Here is a 25,049-nt window from a genome sequence, read left to right as displayed (position 1 = left end):
AGGGAGGGACACGCGCACACACAGCGAGGGAGGGACACACGCACTCATAGTGAGGGAGGGACACGCGCACACACAGCGAGGGAGGAACACACACAAACAGCGAGGGAGGAACACACACACACAGCGAGGGAGGAACACATACACACAGCTAGGGAGGAACACACACACACAGCGAGGGAGGAACACACACACACAGCGAGGGAGGAACACACACACACAGCGCGGGAGGGACACATTCACACACAGCGAGGGAGGGAGGCACACACACAGAGCGAGGGAGGGACACAATCACACACAGCGTGGGAGGAGGGAGGCACACACACAGAGCGAGGGAGGGACATGCGCACACACAGCGAGGGAGGGACACGCACACACAGCGAGGGAGGGACACGCACACACAGCGAGGGAGGGACACGCGCACACACAGCGAGGGAGGGACACACGCACACACAGCGAGGGAGGGACACACGTACACAGCGAGGGAGGGACACATTCACACACAGCGAGGGAGGGACACGCACACACAGCGAGGGAGGGACACGCACACACAGCGAGGAAGGGACACGCACACACAGCGAGGGAGGGACACGCTCACTCACAGCGAGGGAGGGACACACACAAACATCGAGGGAGGAACACACACACACAGCGAGGGAGGAACACACACACACAGCGAGGGAGGAACACATACACACAGCTAGGGAGGAACATACACACACAGCGAGGGAGGAACACACACACACAGCGAGGGAGGAACACACACACACAGCGAGGGAGGGACACACACACACACAGCGAGGGAGGGACACACACACACAGCGAGGTAGGAAAACACACACACAGCGAGCGAGGAACACATACACACAGCTAGGGAGGAACACACACACACAGCGAGGGAGGAACACACACACACAGCGAGGGAGGAACACACACACACAGCGAGGGAGGGACACACACACACACAGCGAGGGAGGGACACACACACACACACAGCGAGGGAGGGACACACACACACAGCGAGGGAGGGACACACACACACACAGCGAGGGAGGGACACACACACACACAGCGAGGGAGGGACACATACACAAAGCGAGGGAGGGACACACACACGCAGCGAGGGAGGGTCACGCATGGACACAGCGAGGGAGGGACACGCTCACACAGAGTGAGGGGGACACGCACACATTGCAAGAGTGAGAGACATGCACTCACACAACGAGGGATGAACACACACAGCCACAACGATGGAGAGACACGCACACACAACGAGGGAGGGACACGCACACAGCGAGGAAGGGACACGCACACACACAGCGAGGGAGGGACACGCACACACAGCGAGGGAGGGACACACACACTCACAGCGAGGGAGGGACACAGACACTCACAGCGAGGGACAGACACACACAGACTCAGCGAGGGAGACACACACACACACACACGCACACACACACACACACACACACACAGCGAGGGAGGGACACACACACACACAGAGACCGAGGGATGGACACACACACACACAGAGCGAGGGAGGGACACACACACAGACACACACACACAGCGATGGAGGGACACACACACACACACAGAGCGAGGGAGGGACACACACACAGCGCGGGAGGGACGCACACACAGCGCGGGAGGGACACACACACACACAGCGAGGGAGGGACACACACACACACACACAGCGAGGGAGGAACACACACACACAGCGAGGGAGGAACACATACACACAGCTAGGGAGGAACACACACACACAGCGAGGGAGGAACACACACACACAGCGAGGGAGGAACACACACACACAGCGATGGAGGGACACACACACACACAGCGAGGGAGGGACACACACACACACACACAGCGAGGGAGGGACACACACACACAGCGAGGGAGGGACACACACACGCAGCGAGGGAGGTTCACGCACGGACACAGCGAGGGAGGGACACGCGCACACACAGCGAGGGAGGGACACGCGCACACACAGCGAGGGAGGAACACACACAAACATCGAGGGAGGAGCACACACACACAGCGAGGGAGGAACACACACACAGAGCGAGGGAGGAACACATACACACAGCTAGGGAGGAACACACACACACAGCGAGGGAGGAACACACACACACAGCGAGGGAGGAACACACACACACAGCGAGGGAGGGACACACACACACACAGCGAGGGAGGGACACACACACACAGCGAGGGAGGAACACACACACACAGCGAGGGAGGAACACACACACACAGCGAGGGAGGGACACACACACACACAGCGAGGGAGGGACACACACACACACAGCGAGGGAGGGACACACACACACAGCGAGGGAGGGACACACACACGCAGCGAGGGAGGGTCACGCACGGACACAGCGAGGGAGGGACACGCTCACACAGAGTGAGGGGGACACGCACACATTGCAAGAGTGAGAGACATGCACTCACACAACGAGGGAGGGACACACACAGCCACAACGATGGAGAGACACGCACACACAACGAGGGAGGGACACGCACACAGCGAGGAAGGGACACGCACACACACAGCGAGGGAGGAACACGCACACACAGCGAGGGAGGGACACACACACTCACAGCAAGGGAGGGACACAGACACTCACAGCGAGGGACAGACACACACAGACTCAGCGAGGGAGGGAGACACACACACACACACACACACACAGCGAGGGAGGGACACACACACACACACAGACCGAGGGATGGACACACACACACACAGAGCGAGGGAGGGACACACACACAGACACACACACACAGCGACGGAGGGACACACACACACACACAGAGCGAGGGAGGGACACACACACAGCGCGGGAGGGACGCACACACAGCGCGGGAGGGACACACACACACACAGCGAGGGAGGGACACACACACACACAGCGAGGGAGGGACACACACACACACAGCGAGGGAGGGAGACACGCAAACACACACACAGCGAGGGAGGGACACACACACACACAGCGAGGGAGGGACACACACACACAGCGAGGGAGGGACACATTCACACACAGCGAGGGAGGGAGGCACACACACAGAGCGAGGGAGGGACACAATCACACACAGCGTGGGAGGGAGGGAGGCACACACACAGAGCGAGGGAGGGACATGCGCACACACAGCGAGGGAGGGACACGCACACACAGCGAGGGAGGGACACGCACACACAGCGAGGGAGGGACACACGCACACACAGCGAGGGAGGGACACACGCACACACAGCGAGGGAGGGACACACACACACAGCGAGGGAGGGACACATTCACACACAGCGAGGGAGGGACACGCACACACAGCGAGGGAAGGACACGCACACACAGCGAGGGAGGGACACGCACACACAGCGAGGGAGGGACACGCGCACACACAGCGAGGGAGGGACACGCGCACACATAGCCAGGTAGGGAAACGCGCACACACAGCGAGGGAGGAACACACACACACACAACGAGGGAGGAACACACACACATACACACACACACACACACACACACACACAGCGAGGGAGGAACACACACACACACACACAGCGAGGGAGGAACACACACACACACACACACACACAAACAGCGAGGGAGGGACACACACACACAGCGAGGGAGGAACACACACACACACACACACAGTGAGGGAGGGACACACACACACACAGCGAGGAAGGGACCGGAGCACACTCAGCGAGGGAGGGACACGCGCACACACAGCGAGGGAGGCACACGCGCACACACAGCGAGGGAGGGACACGCGCGCACACACACACACACACACACACACACACAGCGAGGGAGGAACACACACACACACACACACACACAGCGAGGGAGGAACACACACACACACACACACACACACAGCGAGGGAGGGACACACACAGCGAAGGAGGGACACGCGCACACACAGCGAGGGAGGGACCCGAGCACACATAGCGAGGGAGGGACACGCGCACACACAGCGAGGGAGGGACACGCGCACACGCAGCGAGGGAGGGACACGCGCGAACACAGCGAGGGAGGGACACGCACACACACACACACACAGCGAGGGAGGGACACACACACACACAGTGAGGGAAGGACACGCACGCACACAGCGCGGGAGGGACACGCACACACACAGCGAGGGGGACACGCACACACAGCGAGGGAGGGACACGCACACACAGCGACGGAGGGACACACACACACACAGCGAGGGAGGGACACGCGCACACACAGCGAGGGAGGGTCACGCACGGACACAGCGAGGGAGGGACACGCGCACACACAGCGAGGGAGGGACACGCGCACACACAGCGAGGGAGGGACACACGCACACACAGCGAGGGAGGGACACGCGGACACATAGTGAGGGAGGGACACGCGCACACACAGCGAGGGCGGGACACACACAAACAGCGAGGGAGGAACACACACACACAGCGAGGGAGGAACACACACACACACAACGAGGGAGGAACACACACACATACACACACACACACACACACACACAGCGAGGGAGGAACACACACACACACACACAGCGAGGGAGGAACACACACACACACACTCACACAAACAGCGAGGGAGGGACACACACACAGAGCGAGGGAGGAACACACACACACACACAGCGAGGGAGGGACACACACACACACACAGCGAGGAAGGGACCGGAGCACACTCAGCGAGGGAGGGACACGCGCACACACAGCGAGGGAGACACACGCGCACACACTGCGAGGGAGGGACACGCGCACACACACACACACACACACAGCGAGGGAGGAACACACACACACACACACACACACAGCGAGGGAGGAACACACACACACACACACACACACAGCGAGGGAGGGACACACACAAACACACAGCGAAGGAGGGACACGCGCACACACAGCGAGGGAGGGACCCGAGCACACACAGCGAGGGAGGGACACGCGCACACACAGCGAGGGAGGGACACGCACACACACACACACACAGCGAGGGAGGGACACACACACACACAGTAAGGGAAGGACACGCACGCACACAGCGCGGGAGGGACACGCACACACACAGCGAGGGGGACACGCACTCACAGCGAGGGAGGGACACGCACACACAGCGAAGGAGGGACACACACATACACAGCGAAGGAGAAACACACACACACAGCGAGGGGGACACGCACACACAGCGAGGGAGTGACACGCACACACAGCGACGGAGGGACAAACACACACACAGCGAGGGAGGGTCACGCACGGACACAGCGAGGGAGGGACACGCGCACACACAGCGAGGGAGGGACACGCGCACACACAGCGAGGGAGGGACACGCGCACACACAGCGAGGGAGGGACACGCGGACACATAGTGAGGGAGGGACACGCGCACACACAGCGAGGGAGGGACACACACAAACAGCGAGGGAGGAACACACACACACAGCGAGGGAGGAACACACACACACAGCGAGGGAGGAACACATACACACAGCTAGGGAGGAACACACACACACAGCGAGGGAGGAACACACACACACAACGAGGGAGGAACACACACACACAGCGAGGGAGGGACACGCGCACACACAGCGAGGGAGGGACACACACACACACAGTGAGGGAAGGACACGCACACACACAGCGAGGGAGGGACACGCACACACACAGCGAGGGGGACACGCACACACAGCGAGGGAGGGACACGCACACACAGCGAGGGAAGGACACACACACACACAGCGAAGGAGGGACACACACACAGCGAGGGGGACATGCACACACAGCGAGGGAGGGACACGCACACACACACACACACACAGCGAGGGAGGGACACACACACAGCGAGGGAGGAACACACACACACACCGGAGGGAGGGACACACACACACACACAGCGAGGGAGGGACACGCGCACACACAGCCAGGGAGGGACATGCGCACACACAGCGAGTGAGGGACATGCACACACACAGCGAGGGAGGGACAAGCGCACACACAGCGAGGGAGGGACACGCGCACACACACCGAGGGAGGGACACACACACACACAGCGAGGGATGAACACACACAGCGAGGGAGGGACACGCGCACACACAGCGAGGGAGGGACACGCGCACACACAGCTAGGGAGGGACACGCGCACACACAGCGAGGGAGGGACACGCGCACACACAGCGAGGGAGGAACACACACAAACAGCGAGGGAGGAACACACACACACAGGGAGGGAGGAACACACACACACAGCGAGAGAGGAACACATACACACAGCTAGGGAGGAACACACACACACAGCGAGGGAGGAACACACACACACAGCGAGGGAGGGACACACACACACACAGCGAGGGAGGGACACAGACACACACAGCGAGGGAGGGACACACACACACAGCGAGGGAGGGACACACACACGCAGCGAGGGAGGGTCACGCACGGACACAGCGAGGGAGGGACACGCGCACACACAGCGAGGGAGGGACACGCGCACACACAGCGAGGGAGTGACACGCGCACACACAGCGAGGGAGGGACACACACAAACAGCGAGGGAGGGACACGCGCACACACAGCGAGGGAGGAACACACACACACAGCGAGGGAGGAACACATACACACAGCTAGGGAGGAACACACACACACAGCGAGGGAGGAACACACACACACAGCGAGGGAGGAACACACACACACAGCGAGGGAGGGACACACACACACACAGCGAGGGAGGGACACACACACACACACAGCGAGGAAGGGACACACACACACAGCGAGGGAGGGACACACACACACAGCGAGGGAGGAAAACACACACACAGCGAGGGAGGAACACATACACACATCTAGGGAGGAACACACACACACAGCGAGGGAGGAACACACACACACAGCGAGGGAGGAACACACACACACAGCGAGGGAGGGACACACACACACACAGCGAGGGAGGGACACACACACACACAGCGAGGGAGGGACACACACACACAGCGAGGGAGGGACACACACACGCAGCGAGGGAGGGTCACGCACGGACACAGCGAGGGAGGGACACGCTCACACAGAGTGAGGGGGACATGCACACATTGCAAGAGTGAGAGACATGCACTCACACAACGAGGGAGGGACACACACAGCCACAACGATGGAGAGACACGCACACACAACGAGGGAGGGACACGCACACAGCGAGGAAGGGACACGCACACACACAGCGAGGGAGGAACACGCACACACAGCGAGGGAGGGACACACACACTCACAGCAAGGGAGGGACACAGACACTCACAGCGAGGGACAGACACACACAGACTCAGCGAGGGAGGGAGACACACACACACACACACACACACACAGCGAGGGAGGGACACACACACACACACAGACCGAGGGATGGACACACACACACACAGAGCGAGGGAGGGACACACACACAGACACACACACACAGCGACGGAGGGACACACACACACACACACACAGAGCGAGGGAGGGACACACACACACAGCGCGGGAGGGACGCACACACAGCGCGGGAGGGACACACACACACACAGCGAGGGAGGGACACACACACACACAGCGAGGGAGGGACACACACACACACAGCGAGGGAGTGAGACACGCAAACACACACACAGCGAGGGAGGGACACACACACACACAGCGAGGGAGGGACACACACACACAGCGAGGGAGGGACACATTCACACACAGCGAGGGAGGGAGGCACACACACAGAGCGAGGGAGGGACACAATCACACACAGCGTGGGAGGGAGGGAGGCACACACACAGAGCGAGGGAGGGACATGCGCACACACAGCGAGGGAGGGACACGCACACACAGCGAGGGAGGGACACGCACACACAGCGAGGGAGGGACACGCGCACACTCAGCGAGGGAGGGACACACGCACACACAGCGAGGGAGGGACACGCACACACAGCGAGGGAGGGACACGCACACACAGCGAGGGAGGGACACACGCACACACAGCGAGGGAGGGACACGTGCACACATAGACAGGGAGGGACACGCGCACACACAGCGAGGGAGGAACACACACACACACAACGAGGGAGGAACACACACACATACACACACACACACACACACACAGCGAGGGAGGAACACACACACACACACACACACACAAACAGCGAGGGAGGGACACACACACACAGCGAGGGAGGAACAAACACACACACACACACACAGCGAGGGAGGGACAAACACACACACAGCGAGGAAGGGACCGGAGCACACTCAGCGAGGGAGGGACACGCGCACACACAGCGAGGGAGGGACACGCGCACACACAGCGAGGGAGGGACACGCGCACACACACACACACACACACAGCGAGGGAGGAACACACACACACACACACACACACAGCGAGGGAGGAACACACACACACACACACACACACACACAGCGAGGGAGGGACACACACAGCGAAGGAGGGACACGGGCACACACAGCGAGGGAGGGACCCGAGCACACACAGCGAGGGAGGGACACGCGCACACACAGCGTGGGAGGGACACGCGCACACGCAGCGAGGGAGGGACACGCGCGAACACAGCGAGGGATGGACACGCGCACACACAGCGAGGGAGGGACACGCGCACACATAGCCAGGTAGGGAAACGCGCACACACAGCGAGGGAGGAACACACACACACACAACGAGGGAGGAACACACACACATACACACACACACACACACACACACACACAGCGAGGGAGGAACACACACACACACACACAGCGAGGGAGGAACACACACACACACACACACACAAACAGCGAGGGAGGGACACACACACACAGCGAGGGAGGAACACACACACACACACACACAGTGAGGGAGGGACACACACACACACAGCGAGGAAGGGACCGGAGCACACTCAGCGAGGGAGGGACACGCGCACACACAGCGAGGGAGGCACACGCGCACACACAGCGAGGGAGGGACACGCGCGCACACACACACACACACACACACACACACAGCGAGGGAGGAACACACACACACACACACACACACACAGCGAGGGAGGAACACACACACACACACACACACACAGCGAGGGAGGGACACACACAGCGAAGGAGGGACACGCGCACACACAGCGAGGGAGGGACCCGAGCACACATAGCGAGGGAGGGACACGCGCACACACAGCGAGGGAGGGACACGCGCACACGCAGCGAGGGAGGGACACGCGCGAACACAGCGAGGGAGGGACACGCACACACACACACACACAGCGAGGGAGGGACACACACACACACAGTGAGGGAAGGACACGCACGCACACAGCGCGGGAGGGACACGCACACACACAGCGAGGGGGACACGCACACACAGCGAGGGAGGGACACGCACACACAGCGACGGAGGGACACACACACACACAGCGAGGGAGGGACACGCGCACACACAGCGAGGGAGGGTCACGCACGGACACAGCGAGGGAGGGACACGCGCACACACAGCGAGGGAGGGACACGCGCACACACAGCGAGGGAGGGACACACGCACACACAGCGAGGGAGGGACACGCGGACACATAGTGAGGGAGGGACACGCGCACACACAGCGAGGGCGGGACACACACAAACAGCGAGGGAGGAACACACACACACAGCGAGGGAGGAACACACACACACACAACGAGGGAGGAACACACACACATACACACACACACACACACACACACAGCGAGGGAGGAACACACACACACACACACAGCGAGGGAGGAACACACACACACACACTCACACAAACAGCGAGGGAGGGACACACACACAGAGCGAGGGAGGAACACACACACACACACAGCGAGGGAGGGACACACACACACACACAGCGAGGAAGGGACCGGAGCACACTCAGCGAGGGAGGGACACGCGCACACACAGCGAGGGAGACACACGCGCACACACTGCGAGGGAGGGACACGCGCACACACACACACACACACACACAGCGAGGGAGGAACACACACACACACACACACACACAGCGAGGGAGGAACACACACACACACACACACACACAGCGAGGGAGGGACACACACAAACACACAGCGAAGGAGGGACACGCGCACACACAGCGAGGGAGGGACCCGAGCACACACAGCGAGGGAGGGACACGCGCACACACAGCGAGGGAGGGACACGCACACACACACACACACAGCGAGGGAGGGACACACACACACACAGTAAGGGAAGGACACGCACGCACACAGCGCGGGAGGGACACGCACACACACAGCGAGGGGGACACGCACTCACAGCGAGGGAGGGACACGCACACACAGCGAAGGAGGGACACACACATACACAGCGAAGGAGAAACACACACACACAGCGAGGGGGACACGCACACACAGCGAGGGAGGGACACGCACACACAGCGACGGAGGGACAAACACACACACAGCGAGGGAGGGTCACGCACGGACACAGCGAGGGAGGGACACGCGCACACACAGCGAGGGAGGGACACGCGCACACACAGCGAGGGAGGGACACGTGCACACACAGCGAGGGAGGGACACGCGGACACATAGTGAGGGAGGGACACGCGCACACACAGCGAGGGAGGGACACACACAAACAGCGAGGGAGGAACACACACACACAGCGAGGGAGGAACACACACACACAGCGAGGGAGGAACACATACACACAGCTAGGGAGGAACACACACACACAGCGAGGGAGGAACACACACACACAACGAGGGAGGAACACACACACACAGCGAGGGAGGGACACGCGCACACACAGCGAGGGAGGGACACACACACACACAGTGAGGGAAGGACACGCACACACACAGCGAGGGAGGGACACGCACACACACAGCGAGGGGGACACGCACACACAGCGAGGGAGGGACACGCACACACAGCGAGGGAAGGACACACACACACACAGCGAAGGAGGGACACACACACAGCGAGGGGGACATGCACACACAGCGAGGGAGGGACACGCACACACACACACACACACAGCGAGGGAGGGACACACACACAGCGAGGGAGGAACACACACACACACCGGAGGGAGGGACACACACACACACACAGCGAGGGAGGGACACGCGCACACACAGCCAGGGAGGGACATGCGCACACACAGCGAGTGAGGGACATGCACACACACAGCGAGGGAGGGACAAGCGCACACACAGCGAGGGAGGGACACGCGCACACACACCGAGGGAGGGACACACACACACACAGCGAGGGATGAACACACACAGCGAGGGAGGGACACGCGCACACACAGCGAGGGAGGGACACGCGCACACACAGCTAGGGAGGGACACGCGCACACACAGCGAGGGAGGGACACGCGCACACACAGCGAGGGAGGAACACACACAAACAGCGAGGGAGGAACACACACACACAGGGAGGGAGGAACACACACACACAGCGAGAGAGGAACACATACACACAGCTAGGGAGGAACACACACACACAGCGAGGGAGGAACACACACACACAGCGAGGGAGGGACACACACACACACAGCGAGGGAGGGACACAGACACACACAGCGAGGGAGGGACACACACACACAGCGAGGGAGGGACACACACACGCAGCGAGGGAGGGTCACGCACGGACACAGCGAGGGAGGGACACGCGCACACACAGCGAGGGAGGGACACGCGCACACACAGCGAGGGAGTGACACGCGCACACACAGCGAGGGAGGGACACACACAAACAGCGAGGGAGGGACACGCGCACACACAGCGAGGGAGGAACACACACACACAGCGAGGGAGGAACACATACACACAGCTAGGGAGGAACACACACACACAGCGAGGGAGGAACACACACACACAGCGAGGGAGGAACACACACACACAGCGAGGGAGGGACACACACACACACAGCGAGGGAGGGACACACACACACACACAGCGAGGAAGGGACACACACACACAGCGAGGGAGGGACACACACACACAGCGAGGGAGGAAAACACACACACAGCGAGGGAGGAACACATACACACATCTAGGGAGGAACACACACACACAGCGAGGGAGGAACACACACACACAGCGAGGGAGGAACACACACACACAGCGAGGGAGGGACACACACACACACAGCGAGGGAGGGACACACACACACACAGCGAGGGAGGGACACACACACACAGCGAGGGAGGGACACACACACGCAGCGAGGGAGGGTCACGCACGGACACAGCGAGGGAGGGACACGCTCACACAGAGTGAGGGGGACATGCACACATTGCAAGAGTGAGAGACATGCACTCACACAACGAGGGAGGGACACACACAGCCACAACGATGGAGAGACACGCACACACAACGAGGGAGGGACACGCACACAGCGAGGAAGGGACACGCACACACACAGCGAGGGAGGAACACGCACACACAGCGAGGGAGGGACACACACACTCACAGCAAGGGAGGGACACAGACACTCACAGCGAGGGACAGACACACACAGACTCAGCGAGGGAGGGAGACACACACACACACACACACACACACAGCGAGGGAGGGACACACACACACACACAGACCGAGGGATGGACACACACACACACAGAGCGAGGGAGGGACACACACACAGACACACACACACAGCGACGGAGGGACACACACACACACACACACAGAGCGAGGGAGGGACACACACACACAGCGCGAGAGGGACGCACACACAGCGCGGGAGGGACACACACACACACAGCGAGGGAGGGACACACACACACACACAGACCGAGGGATGGACACACACACACACAGAGCGAGGGAGGAACACACACACACACACACACACACAGCGAGGGAGGAACACACACACACACACACACACACAGCGAGGGAGGGACACACACAAACACACAGCGAAGGAGGGACACGCGCACACACAGCGAGGGAGGGACCCGAGCACACACAGCGAGGGAGGGACACGCGCACACACAGCGAGGGAGGGACACGCACACACACACACACACAGCGAGGGAGGGACACACACACACACAGTAAGGGAAGGACACGCACGCACACAGCGCGGGAGGGACACGCACACACACAGCGAGGGGGACACGCACTCACAGCGAGGGAGGGACACGCACACACAGCGAAGGAGGGACACACACATACACAGCGAAGGAGAAACACACACACACAGCGAGGGGGACACGCACACACAGCGAGGGAGGGACACGCACACACAGCGACGGAGGGACAAACACACACACAGCGAGGGAGGGTCACGCACGGACACAGCGAGGGAGGGACACGCGCACACACAGCGAGGGAGGGACACGCGCACACACAGCGAGGGAGGGACACGTGCACACACAGCGAGGGAGGGACACGCGGACACATAGTGAGGGAGGGACACGCGCACACACAGCGAGGGAGGGACACACACAAACAGCGAGGGAGGAACACACACACACAGCGAGGGAGGAACACACACACACAGCGAGGGAGGAACACATACACACAGCTAGGGAGGAACACACACACACAGCGAGGGAGGAACACACACACACAACGAGGGAGGAACACACACACACAGCGAGGGAGGGACACGCGCACACACAGCGAGGGAGGGACACACACACACACAGTGAGGGAAGGACACGCACACACACAGCGAGGGAGGGACACGCACACACACAGCGAGGGGGACACGCACACACAGCGAGGGAGGGACACGCACACACAGCGAGGGAAGGACACACACACACACAGCGAAGGAGGGACACACACACAGCGAGGGGGACATGCACACACAGCGAGGGAGGGACACGCACACACACACACACACACAGCGAGGGAGGGACACACACACAGCGAGGGAGGAACACACACACACACCGGAGGGAGGGACACACACACACACACAGCGAGGGAGGGACACGCGCACACACAGCCAGGGAGGGACATGCGCACACACAGCGAGTGAGGGACATGCACACACACAGCGAGGGAGGGACAAGCGCACACACAGCGAGGGAGGGACACGCGCACACACACCGAGGGAGGGACACACACACACACAGCGAGGGATGAACACACACAGCGAGGGAGGGACACGCGCACACACAGCGAGGGAGGGACACGCGCACACACAGCTAGGGAGGGACACGCGCACACACAGCGAGGGAGGGACACGCGCACACACAGCGAGGGAGGAACACACACAAACAGCGAGGGAGGAACACACACACACAGGGAGGGAGGAACACACACACACAGCGAGAGAGGAACACATACACACAGCTAGGGAGGAACACACACACACAGCGAGGGAGGAACACACACACACAGCGAGGGAGGGACACACACACACACAGCGAGGGAGGGACACAGACACACACAGCGAGGGAGGGACACACACACACAGCGAGGGAGGGACACACACACGCAGCGAGGGAGGGTCACGCACGGACACAGCGAGGGAGGGACACGCGCACACACAGCGAGGGAGGGACACGCGCACACACAGCGAGGGAGTGACACGCGCACACACAGCGAGGGAGGGACACACACAAACAGCGAGGGAGGGACACGCGCACACACAGCGAGGGAGGAACACACACACACAGCGAGGGAGGAACACATACACACAGCTAGGGAGGAACACACACACACAGCGAGGGAGGAACACACACACACAGCGAGGGAGGAACACACACACACAGCGAGGGAGGGACACACACACACACAGCGAGGGAGGGACACACACACACACACAGCGAGGAAGGGACACACACACACAGCGAGGGAGGGACACACACACACAGCGAGGGAGGAAAACACACACACAGCGAGGGAGGAACACATACACACATCTAGGGAGGAACACACACACACAGCGAGGGAGGAACACACACACACAGCGAGGGAGGAACACACACACACAGCGAGGGAGGGACACACACACACACAGCGAGGGAGGGACACACACACACACAGCGAGGGAGGGACACACACACACAGCGAGGGAGGGACACACACACGCAGCGAGGGAGGGTCACGCACGGACACAGCGAGGGAGGGACACGCTCACACAGAGTGAGGGGGACATGCACACATTGCAAGAGTGAGAGACATGCACTCACACAACGAGGGAGGGACACACACAGCCACAACGATGGAGAGACACGCACACACAACGAGGGAGGGACACGCACACAGCGAGGAAGGGACACGCACACACACAGCGAGGGAGGAACACGCACACACAGCGAGGGAGGGACACACACACTCACAGCAAGGGAGGGACACAGACACTCACAGCGAGGGACAGACACACACAGACTCAGCGAGGGAGGGAGACACACACACACACACACACACACACAGCGAGGGAGGGACACACACACACACACAGACCGAGGGATGGACACACACACACACAGAGCGAGGGAGGGACACACACACAGACACACACACACAGCGACGGAGGGACACACACACACACACACACAGAGCGAGGGAGGGACACACACACACAGCGCGAGAGGGACGCACACACAGCGCGGGAGGGACACACACACACACAGCGAGGGAGGGACACACACACACACAGCGAGGGAGGGACACACACACACACAGCGAGGGAGTGAGACACGCAAACACACACACAGCGAGGGAGGGACACACACACACACAGCGAGGGAGGGACACACACACACAGCGAGGGAGGGACACATTCACACACAGCGAGGGAGGGAGGCACACACACAGAGCGAGGGAGGGACACAATCACACACAGCGTGGGAGGGAGGGAGGCACACACACAGAGCGAGGGAGGGACATGCGCACACACAGCGAGGGAGGGACACGCACACACAGCGAGGGAGGGACACGCACACACAGCGAGGGAGGGACACGCGCACACTCAGCGAGGGAGGGACACACGCACACACAGCGAGGGAGGGACACGCACACACAGCGAGGGAGGGACACGCACACACAGCGAGGGAGGGACACACGCACACACAGCGAGGGAGGGACACGTGCACACATAGACAGGGAGGGACACGCGCACACACAGCGAGGGAGGAACACACACACACACAACGAGGGAGGAACACACACACATACACACACACACACACACACACAGCGAGGGAGGAACACACACACACACACACACACACAAACAGCGAGGGAGGGACACACACACACAGCGAGGGAGGAACAAACACACACACACACACACAGCGAGGGAGGGACAAACACACACACAGCGAGGAAGGGACCGGAGCACACTCAGCGAGGGAGGGACACGCGCACACACAGCGAGGGAGGGACACGCGCACACACAGCGAGGGAGGGACACGCGCACACACACACACACACACACAGCGAGGGAGGAACACACACACACACACACACACAGCGAGGGAGGAACACACACACACACACACACACACAGCGAGGGAGGGACACACACAGCGAAGGAGGGACACGCGCACACACAGCGAGGGAGGGACCCGAGCACACACAGCGAGGGAGGGACACACACACACAGCGAGGGAGGGACACATTCACACACAGCGAGGGAGTGACACGCACACACAGCGAGGGAGGGAGACGCAAACACAGCGAGGGAGGGACACGCACACACAGCGAGGGAGGGACACGCGCACTCACAGCGAGGGAGGGACACGCGCACACACAGCGAGGGAGGGAGGGAGGCACACACACAGAGCGAGGGAGGGACATGTGCACACACAGCGAGGGAGGGACACGCACACACAGAGAGGGAGGGACACGCACACACAGCGATGGAGGGACACGCGCACACACAGCGAGGGAGGGAGGGAGGCACACACACAGAGCGAGGGAGGGACATGCGCACACACAGCGAGGGAGGGACACGCACACACAGCGAGGGAGGGATAGGCACACACAGCGAGGGAGGGACACGCGCACACACAGCGAGGGAGGGACACACGCACACAAAGCGAGGGAGGGACACACACACACAGCGAGGGAGGGACACATTCACACACAGCGAGGGAGGGACACGCACACACAGCGAGGGAGGGACACGCACACACAGCGAGGGAGGGACACGCACACACAGCGAAGGAGGGACACGCGCACTCACAGCGAGGGAGGGACACGCGCACACACAGCGAGGGAGGGACACGCGCACACATAGCCAGGGAGGGACACGCGCACACACAGCGAGGGAGGAACACACACACACACAACGAGGGAGGAACACACACACACACACACACACAGCGAGGGAGGAAAACACACACACACACACAGCGAGGGAGGAACACACACACACACACACAAACAGCGAGGGCGGGACACACACACACACAGCGAGGGAGGAACACACACACACACACACACAGCGAGGGAGGAACACACACACACACACACACAGCGAGGGATGAACACACACACACACACACAAACAGCGAGGGAGGGACACGCGCACACACAGCGAGGGAGGGACACGCGCACACATAGTGAGGGAGGGACACGCGCACACACAGCGAGGGAGGAACACACACACACAACGAGGGAGGAACACACACACACACACACACACAGCGAGGGAGGAACACACACACACAGCGAGGGAGGAACACACACACACACAGCGAGAGAGGGACACACACACACACATGGAGGGAGGGACACGCGCACACACAGCGCGGGAGGGACAGGAGCACACACAGCGAGGGAGGGACACGCGCACACACAGCGAGGGAGGGACACGCGCACACACAGCGAGGGAGGGACACGCGCACACACAGCGAGGGAGGGACACGCACACACACACACACACAGCGAGGGAGGGACACGCCCACACACAGCGAGGGAGGGACACGCGCACACACAGCGAGGGAGGGACACGCACACACACAGCGAGGGAGGGACACGCGCACACACAGCGAGGGAGGGACACGCGCACACACAGCGAGGGAGGGACACGCACACACACAAACACACAGCGAGGGAGGGACACGCCCACACACAGCGAGGGAGGGACACGCGCACACACAGCGAGGGAGGGACACGCGCACACACAGCGAGGGAGGGACACGCGCACACACAGAGAGGGAGGGACACACACACACACAGCGAGGGAGGGAGACACGCAAACACACACACAGCGAGGGAGGGACACACACACACACAGCGAGGGAGGGACACACACACTCAGCGAGGGAGGGACACATTCACACACAGCGAGGGAGGGAGGGAGGCACACACACAGAGCGAGGGAGGGACACCTTCACACACAGCAAGGGAGGGACACATTCACACACAGCGAGGGAGGGAGGCACACACACAGAGCGAGGGAGGGGCACAATCACACACAGCGTGGGAGGGAGGGAGGCACACACACAGAGCGAGGGAGGGACATGCGCACACACAGCGAGGGAGGGACACGCACACACAGCGAGGGAGGGACACGCACACACAGCGAGGGAGGGACACGCGCACACACAGCGAGGGAGGGACACACGCACACACAGCGAGGGAGGGACACACACACACAGCGAGGGAGGGACACATTCACACACAGCGAGGGAGGGACACGCACACACAGCGAGGGAGGGACACGCACACACAGCGAGGGAGGGACACGCACACACAGCGAGGGAGGGACACGCGCACACACAGCGAGGGAGGAACACACACAAACATCGAGGGAGGTGCACACACACACAGCGAGGGAGGAACACACACACACAGCGAGGGAGGAACACATACACACAGCGAGGGAGGAACACACATTCACAGCGAGGGAGGAACACACACACACAGCGAGGGAGGAACACACACACACAGCGAGGGAGGGACACACACACACACAGCGAGGGAGGGACACACACACACAGCGAGGGAGGAAAACACACACACAGCGAGGGAGGAACACATACACACAGCTAGGGAGGAACACACACACACAGCGAGGGAGGAACACACACACACAGCGAGGGAGGAACACACACACACAGCGAAGGAGGGACACACACACACACAGCGAGGGAGGGACACACACACACACAGCGAGGGAGGGACACACACACACAGCGAGGGAGGGACACACACACGCAGCGAGGGAGGGTCACGCACGGACACAGCGAGGGAGGGACACGCTCACACAGAGTGAGGGGGACACGCACACATTGCAAGAGTGAGAGACATGCACTCACACAGCTAGGGAGGAACACACACACACAGCGAGGGAGGAACACACACACACAGCGAGGGAGGAACACACACACAGCGAGGGAGGGACACACACACACACAACGAGGGAGGGACACGCACACAGCGAGGAAGGGACACGCACACACAGCGAGGGAGGAACACGCACACACAGCGAGGGAGGGACACACACACTCACAGCAAGGGAGGGACACAGACACTCACAGCGAGGGACAGACACACACAGACTCAGCGAGGGAGGGAGACACACACACACACACACACACACAGCGAGGGAGGGACACACACACACACACAGACCGAGGGATGGACACACACACACACACAGAGCGAGGGAGGGACACACACACAGACACACACACACAGCGACGGAGGGACACACACACACACACAGAGCGAGGGAGGGACACACACACAGCGCGGGAGGGACGCACACACAGCGCGGGAGGGACACACACACACACAGAGCGAGGGAGGGACACACACACACACACAGCGAGGGAGGGACACACACACACACAGTGCGAGGGAGGGACGCACACACACACAGAGCGAGGGAGGGACACACACAAACACACACACAGCGAGGCAGGGACACGCACACACAGCGAGGGAGGGACACGCACACACAGCGAGGGAGGGACACACACACACACAGCGAGGGAGGGGGGCACACACACACACTGCGTGGGAGGGACACACACACACACACACAGCGAGGGAGGGACACACAAACACACACAGCGAGGGAGGGACACGCACACACACCGAGGGAGGGACACACACACACAGAGCGTGGGAGGGACACACACACACACAGCGAGAGAGGGACACGCACACACAGCGAGGGAGGGACGCACACACACAGTGAGGGAAGGACACGCACACACTCAGCGAAGGAGGGACACACACACACACAGCGAGGGAGGGACACACACACACACAGAGCGAGGGAGGGACACACACACACAGCGAGGGAGGGACACACACACACACAGTGCGAGGGAGGGACACACACACACACAGAGCGAGGGAGGGACACACACACACACACAGCGAGGCAGGGACACGCACACACAGCGAGGGAGGGACACGCACACACAGCGAGGGAGGGACACACACACACAGCGAGGGAGGGGGGCACACACACACACTGCGTGGGAGGGACACACACACACACACACAGCGAGGGAGGGACACACAAACACACACAGCGAGGGAGGGACACGCACACACACCGAGGGAGGGGGACACACACACACAGCGTGGGAGGGACACACACACACACAGCGAGAGAGGGACACGCACACACAGCGAGGGAGGGACGCACACACACAGTGAGGGAAGGACACGCACACACTCAGCGAGGGAGGGACACACACACACACAGCGAGGGAGGGACTCACACAGCGAGGGAGGGACACGCACACACACAGCGAGGGGGACACGCACACACAGCGAGGGAGGGACACGCACACACAGCGAGGGAAGGACACACGTACACACAGCGAGGGAGGGACACACACACACAGCGAGTGAGGGACACATTCACACACAGCGAGGGAGGGACACGCACACACAGCGAGGGAGGGACACGCACACACAGCGAGGGAGGGACACGCACACACAGCGAGGGAGGGACACGCGCACTCACAGCGAGGGAGGGACACGCGCACACACAGCGAGGGAGGGAGGGAGGCACGCACACACAGCAAGGGAGGGACACGCACACACAGCGAGGGAGGGACACGCACACACAGCGAGGGAGGGACACGCACACACAGCGAGGGAGGGACACGCGCACACACAGCGAGGGAGGGACACACACACGCAGCGAGGGAGGGTCACGCACGGACACAGCGAGGGAGGGACACGCTCGGACACAGCGAGGGAGGGACACGCTCACACAAAGTGAGGGGGACACGCACACATTGCAAGTGTGAGAGACATGCACAGCGAGGGAGGGACACACACACACACAGCGAGTGAGGGACACGAGGGAGGAACACACACAGCCACAACGATGGAGAGACACGCACACACAACGAGGGAGGGACACGCACGCAGCGAGGAAGGGACACGCACACACACAGCGAGGGAGGAACACGCACACACAGCGAGGGAGGGACACACACACTCACAGCGAGGGAGGGACACAGACACTCACAGCGAGGGACACACACACACACACACAGCGAGGGAGGGACACACACACACACACAGACCGAGGGATGGACACACACACACACAGAGCGAGGGAGGGACACACACACAGACACACACACACAGCGACGGAGGGACACACACACACACACAGAGCGAGGGAGGGACACACACACAGCGCGGGAGGGACGCACACACAGCGCGGGAGGGACACACACACACACACAGCGAGGGAGGGACACACACACACACAGCGAGGGAGGGACACACACACACACACAGCGAGGGAGGGACACACACACACACAGTGCGAGGGAGGGACAAACACACACACAGAGCGAGGGAGGGACACACACACACACACACAGCGAGGCAGGGACACGCACACACAGCGAGGGAGGGACACGCACACACAGCGAGGGAGGGACACACACACACACAGCGAGGGAGGGGGGCACACACACACACTGCGTGGGAGGGACACACACACACACACACACAGCGAGGGAGGGACACACAAACACACACAGCGAGGGAGGGACACGCACACACACCGAGGGAGGGACACACACACACACAGCGTGGGAGGGACACACACACACACAGCGAGAGAGGGACACGCACACACAGCGAGGGAGGGACGCACACACACAGTGAGTGAAGGACACGCACACACTCAGCGAGGGAGGGACACACACACACACAGCGAGGGAGGGACACACACAGCGAGGGAGGGACACGCACACACACAGCGAGGGGGACACGCACACACAGCGAGGGAGGGACACGCACACACAGCGAGAGAAGGACACACGCACACACAGCGAGGGAGGGACACACATACACAGCGAGGGAGGGACACATTCACACACAGCGAGGGAGCGACACGCACACACAGCGAGGGAGGGACACGCACACACAGCGAGGGAGGGACACGCGCACTCACAGCGAGGGAGGGACACGCGCACACACAGCGAGGGAGGGAGGGAGGCACACACACAGAGCGAGGGAGGGACATGCGCACACACAGCGAGGGAGAGACACGCACACACAGCGAGGGAGGGACACGCACACACAGCGAGGGAGGGACACGCGCACACACAGCGAGGGAGGGACACACGCACACAGCGAGGGAGGGACACATTCACACACAGCGAGGGAGGGACACGCACACACAGCGAGGGAGGGACACGCACACACAGCGAGGGAGGGACACGCACACACAGCGAGGGAGGGACACGCGCACTCACAGCGAGGGAGGGACACGCGCACACACAGCGAGGGAGGGACACGCGCACACATAGCCAGGGAGGGACACGCGCAAGCACAGCGAGGGAGGAACACACACACACACAACGAGGGAGGAACACACACACACACACACAGCGTGGGAGGAACACACACACACACAAACAGCGAGGGAGGGACACACACACACACAGCGAGGGACGAACACACACACACACACACACAGCGAGGGAGGAACACACACACACACACACAGCGAGGGAGGAACACACACACACACAAACAGCGAGGGAGGGACACGCGCACACACAGCGAGGGAGGGACACGCGCACACATAGTGAGGGAGGGACACGCGCACACACAGCGAGGGAGGAACACACACACACACAACGAGGGAGGAACACACACACACACACACAGCGAGGGAGGAACACACACACACAGCGAGGGAGGAACACACACACACGCAGCGAGAGAGGGACACACACACACACAGCGAGGGATGGACACGCGCACACACAGCGCGGGAGGGACAGGAGCACACACAGCGAGGGAGGGACACGCGCACACACAGCGAGGGAGGGACACGCGCACACACAGCGAGGGAGGGACACGCGCACACACAGCGAGGGAGGGACACGCACACACACACACACACAGCGAGGGAAGGACACGCCCACACACAGCGAGGGAGGTACACGCGCACACACAGCGAGGGAGGGACACGCGCACACACAGCGAGTTAGGGACACGCGCACACACAGCGAGGGAGGGACATGCGCACACACAGCGAGGGAGGGACACGCACACACACAAACACACAGCGAGGGAGGGACACGCCCACACACAGCGAGGGAGGGACACGCGCACACACAGCGAGGGAGGGACACGCGCACACACAGCGAGGGAGGGACACGCGCACACACAGAGAGGGAGGGACACACACACACACAGCGAGGGAGGGAGACACGCAAACACACACACAGCGAGGGAGGGACACACACACACACAGCGAGGGAGGGACACACACACAGCGAGTGAGGGACATATTCACACACAGCGAGGGAGGGAGGGAGGCACACACACAGAGCGAGGGAGGGACACATTCACACACAGCAAGGGAGGGACACATTCACACACAGCGAGGGAGGGAGGCACACACACAGAGCGAGGGAGGGACACAATCACACACAGCGTGGGAGGGAGAGAGGCACACACACAGAGCGAGGGAGGGACATGCGCACACACAGCGAGGGAGGGACACGCACACACAGCGAGGGAGGGACACGCACACACAGCGAGGGAGGGACACGCGCACACACAGCGAGGGAGGGACACACGCACACACAGCGAGGGAGGGACACACACACACAGCGAGGGAGGGACACATTCACACACAGCGAGGGAGGGACACGCACACACAGCGAGGGAGGGACACGCACACACAGCGAGGGAGGGACACGCACACACAGCGAGGGAGGGACACGCGCACACACAGCGAGGGAGGGACACGCGCACACATAGCCAGGGAGGGACACGCGCACACACAGCGAGGGAGGAACACACACACACACAACGAGGGAGGAACACACACACATACACACACACACACACACACACACACACACACAGCGAGGGAGGAACACACACACAAACAGCGAGGGAGGAACACACACACACACACACACACAAACAGCGAGGGAGGGACACACACAGACAGCGAGGGAGGAACACACACACACACACATACACAGCGAGGGAGGGACACACACACACACAGCGAGGGAGGGACCCGAGCACTCACAGCGAGGGAGGGACACGCGCACACACAGCGAGGCAGGGACACGCGCACACACAGCGAGGGAGGGACACGCGCACACACACACACACACACAGCGAGGGAGGAACACACACACACACACACACAGCGAGCGAGGAACACACACACACACACACAGCGAGGGAGGGACACACACACACACACACAGCGAGGGAGGGACACGCGCACACACAGCGAGGGAGGGACCCGAGCACACACAGCGAGGGAGGGACACGCGCACACACAGCGAGGGAGGGACACGCGCACACGCAGCGAGGGAGGGACACGCGCGAACACAGCGAGGGAGGGACACGCACACACACACACACACACACACACAGCGAGGGAGGGACACACACACACACAGTGAGGGAAGGACACGCACACACACAGCGCGGGAGGGACACGCACACACACAGCGAGGGGGACACGCACATACACAGCGAAGGAGGGACACACACACACAGCGAGGGGGACACGCACACACAGCGAGGGAGGGACACGCACACACAGCGACGGAGGGACGCACACAC

The sequence above is a fragment of the Chiloscyllium plagiosum genome, unplaced genomic scaffold (genome assembly GCF_037043375.1).
Source record: "Chiloscyllium plagiosum isolate Xiang-an unplaced genomic scaffold, Cpla_swu_hap1 HiC_scaffold_46, whole genome shotgun sequence".
Taxonomy (NCBI): Eukaryota; Metazoa; Chordata; class Chondrichthyes; order Orectolobiformes; family Hemiscylliidae; genus Chiloscyllium; species Chiloscyllium plagiosum.
Note: the sequence above shows the minus strand (reverse complement) of the source record.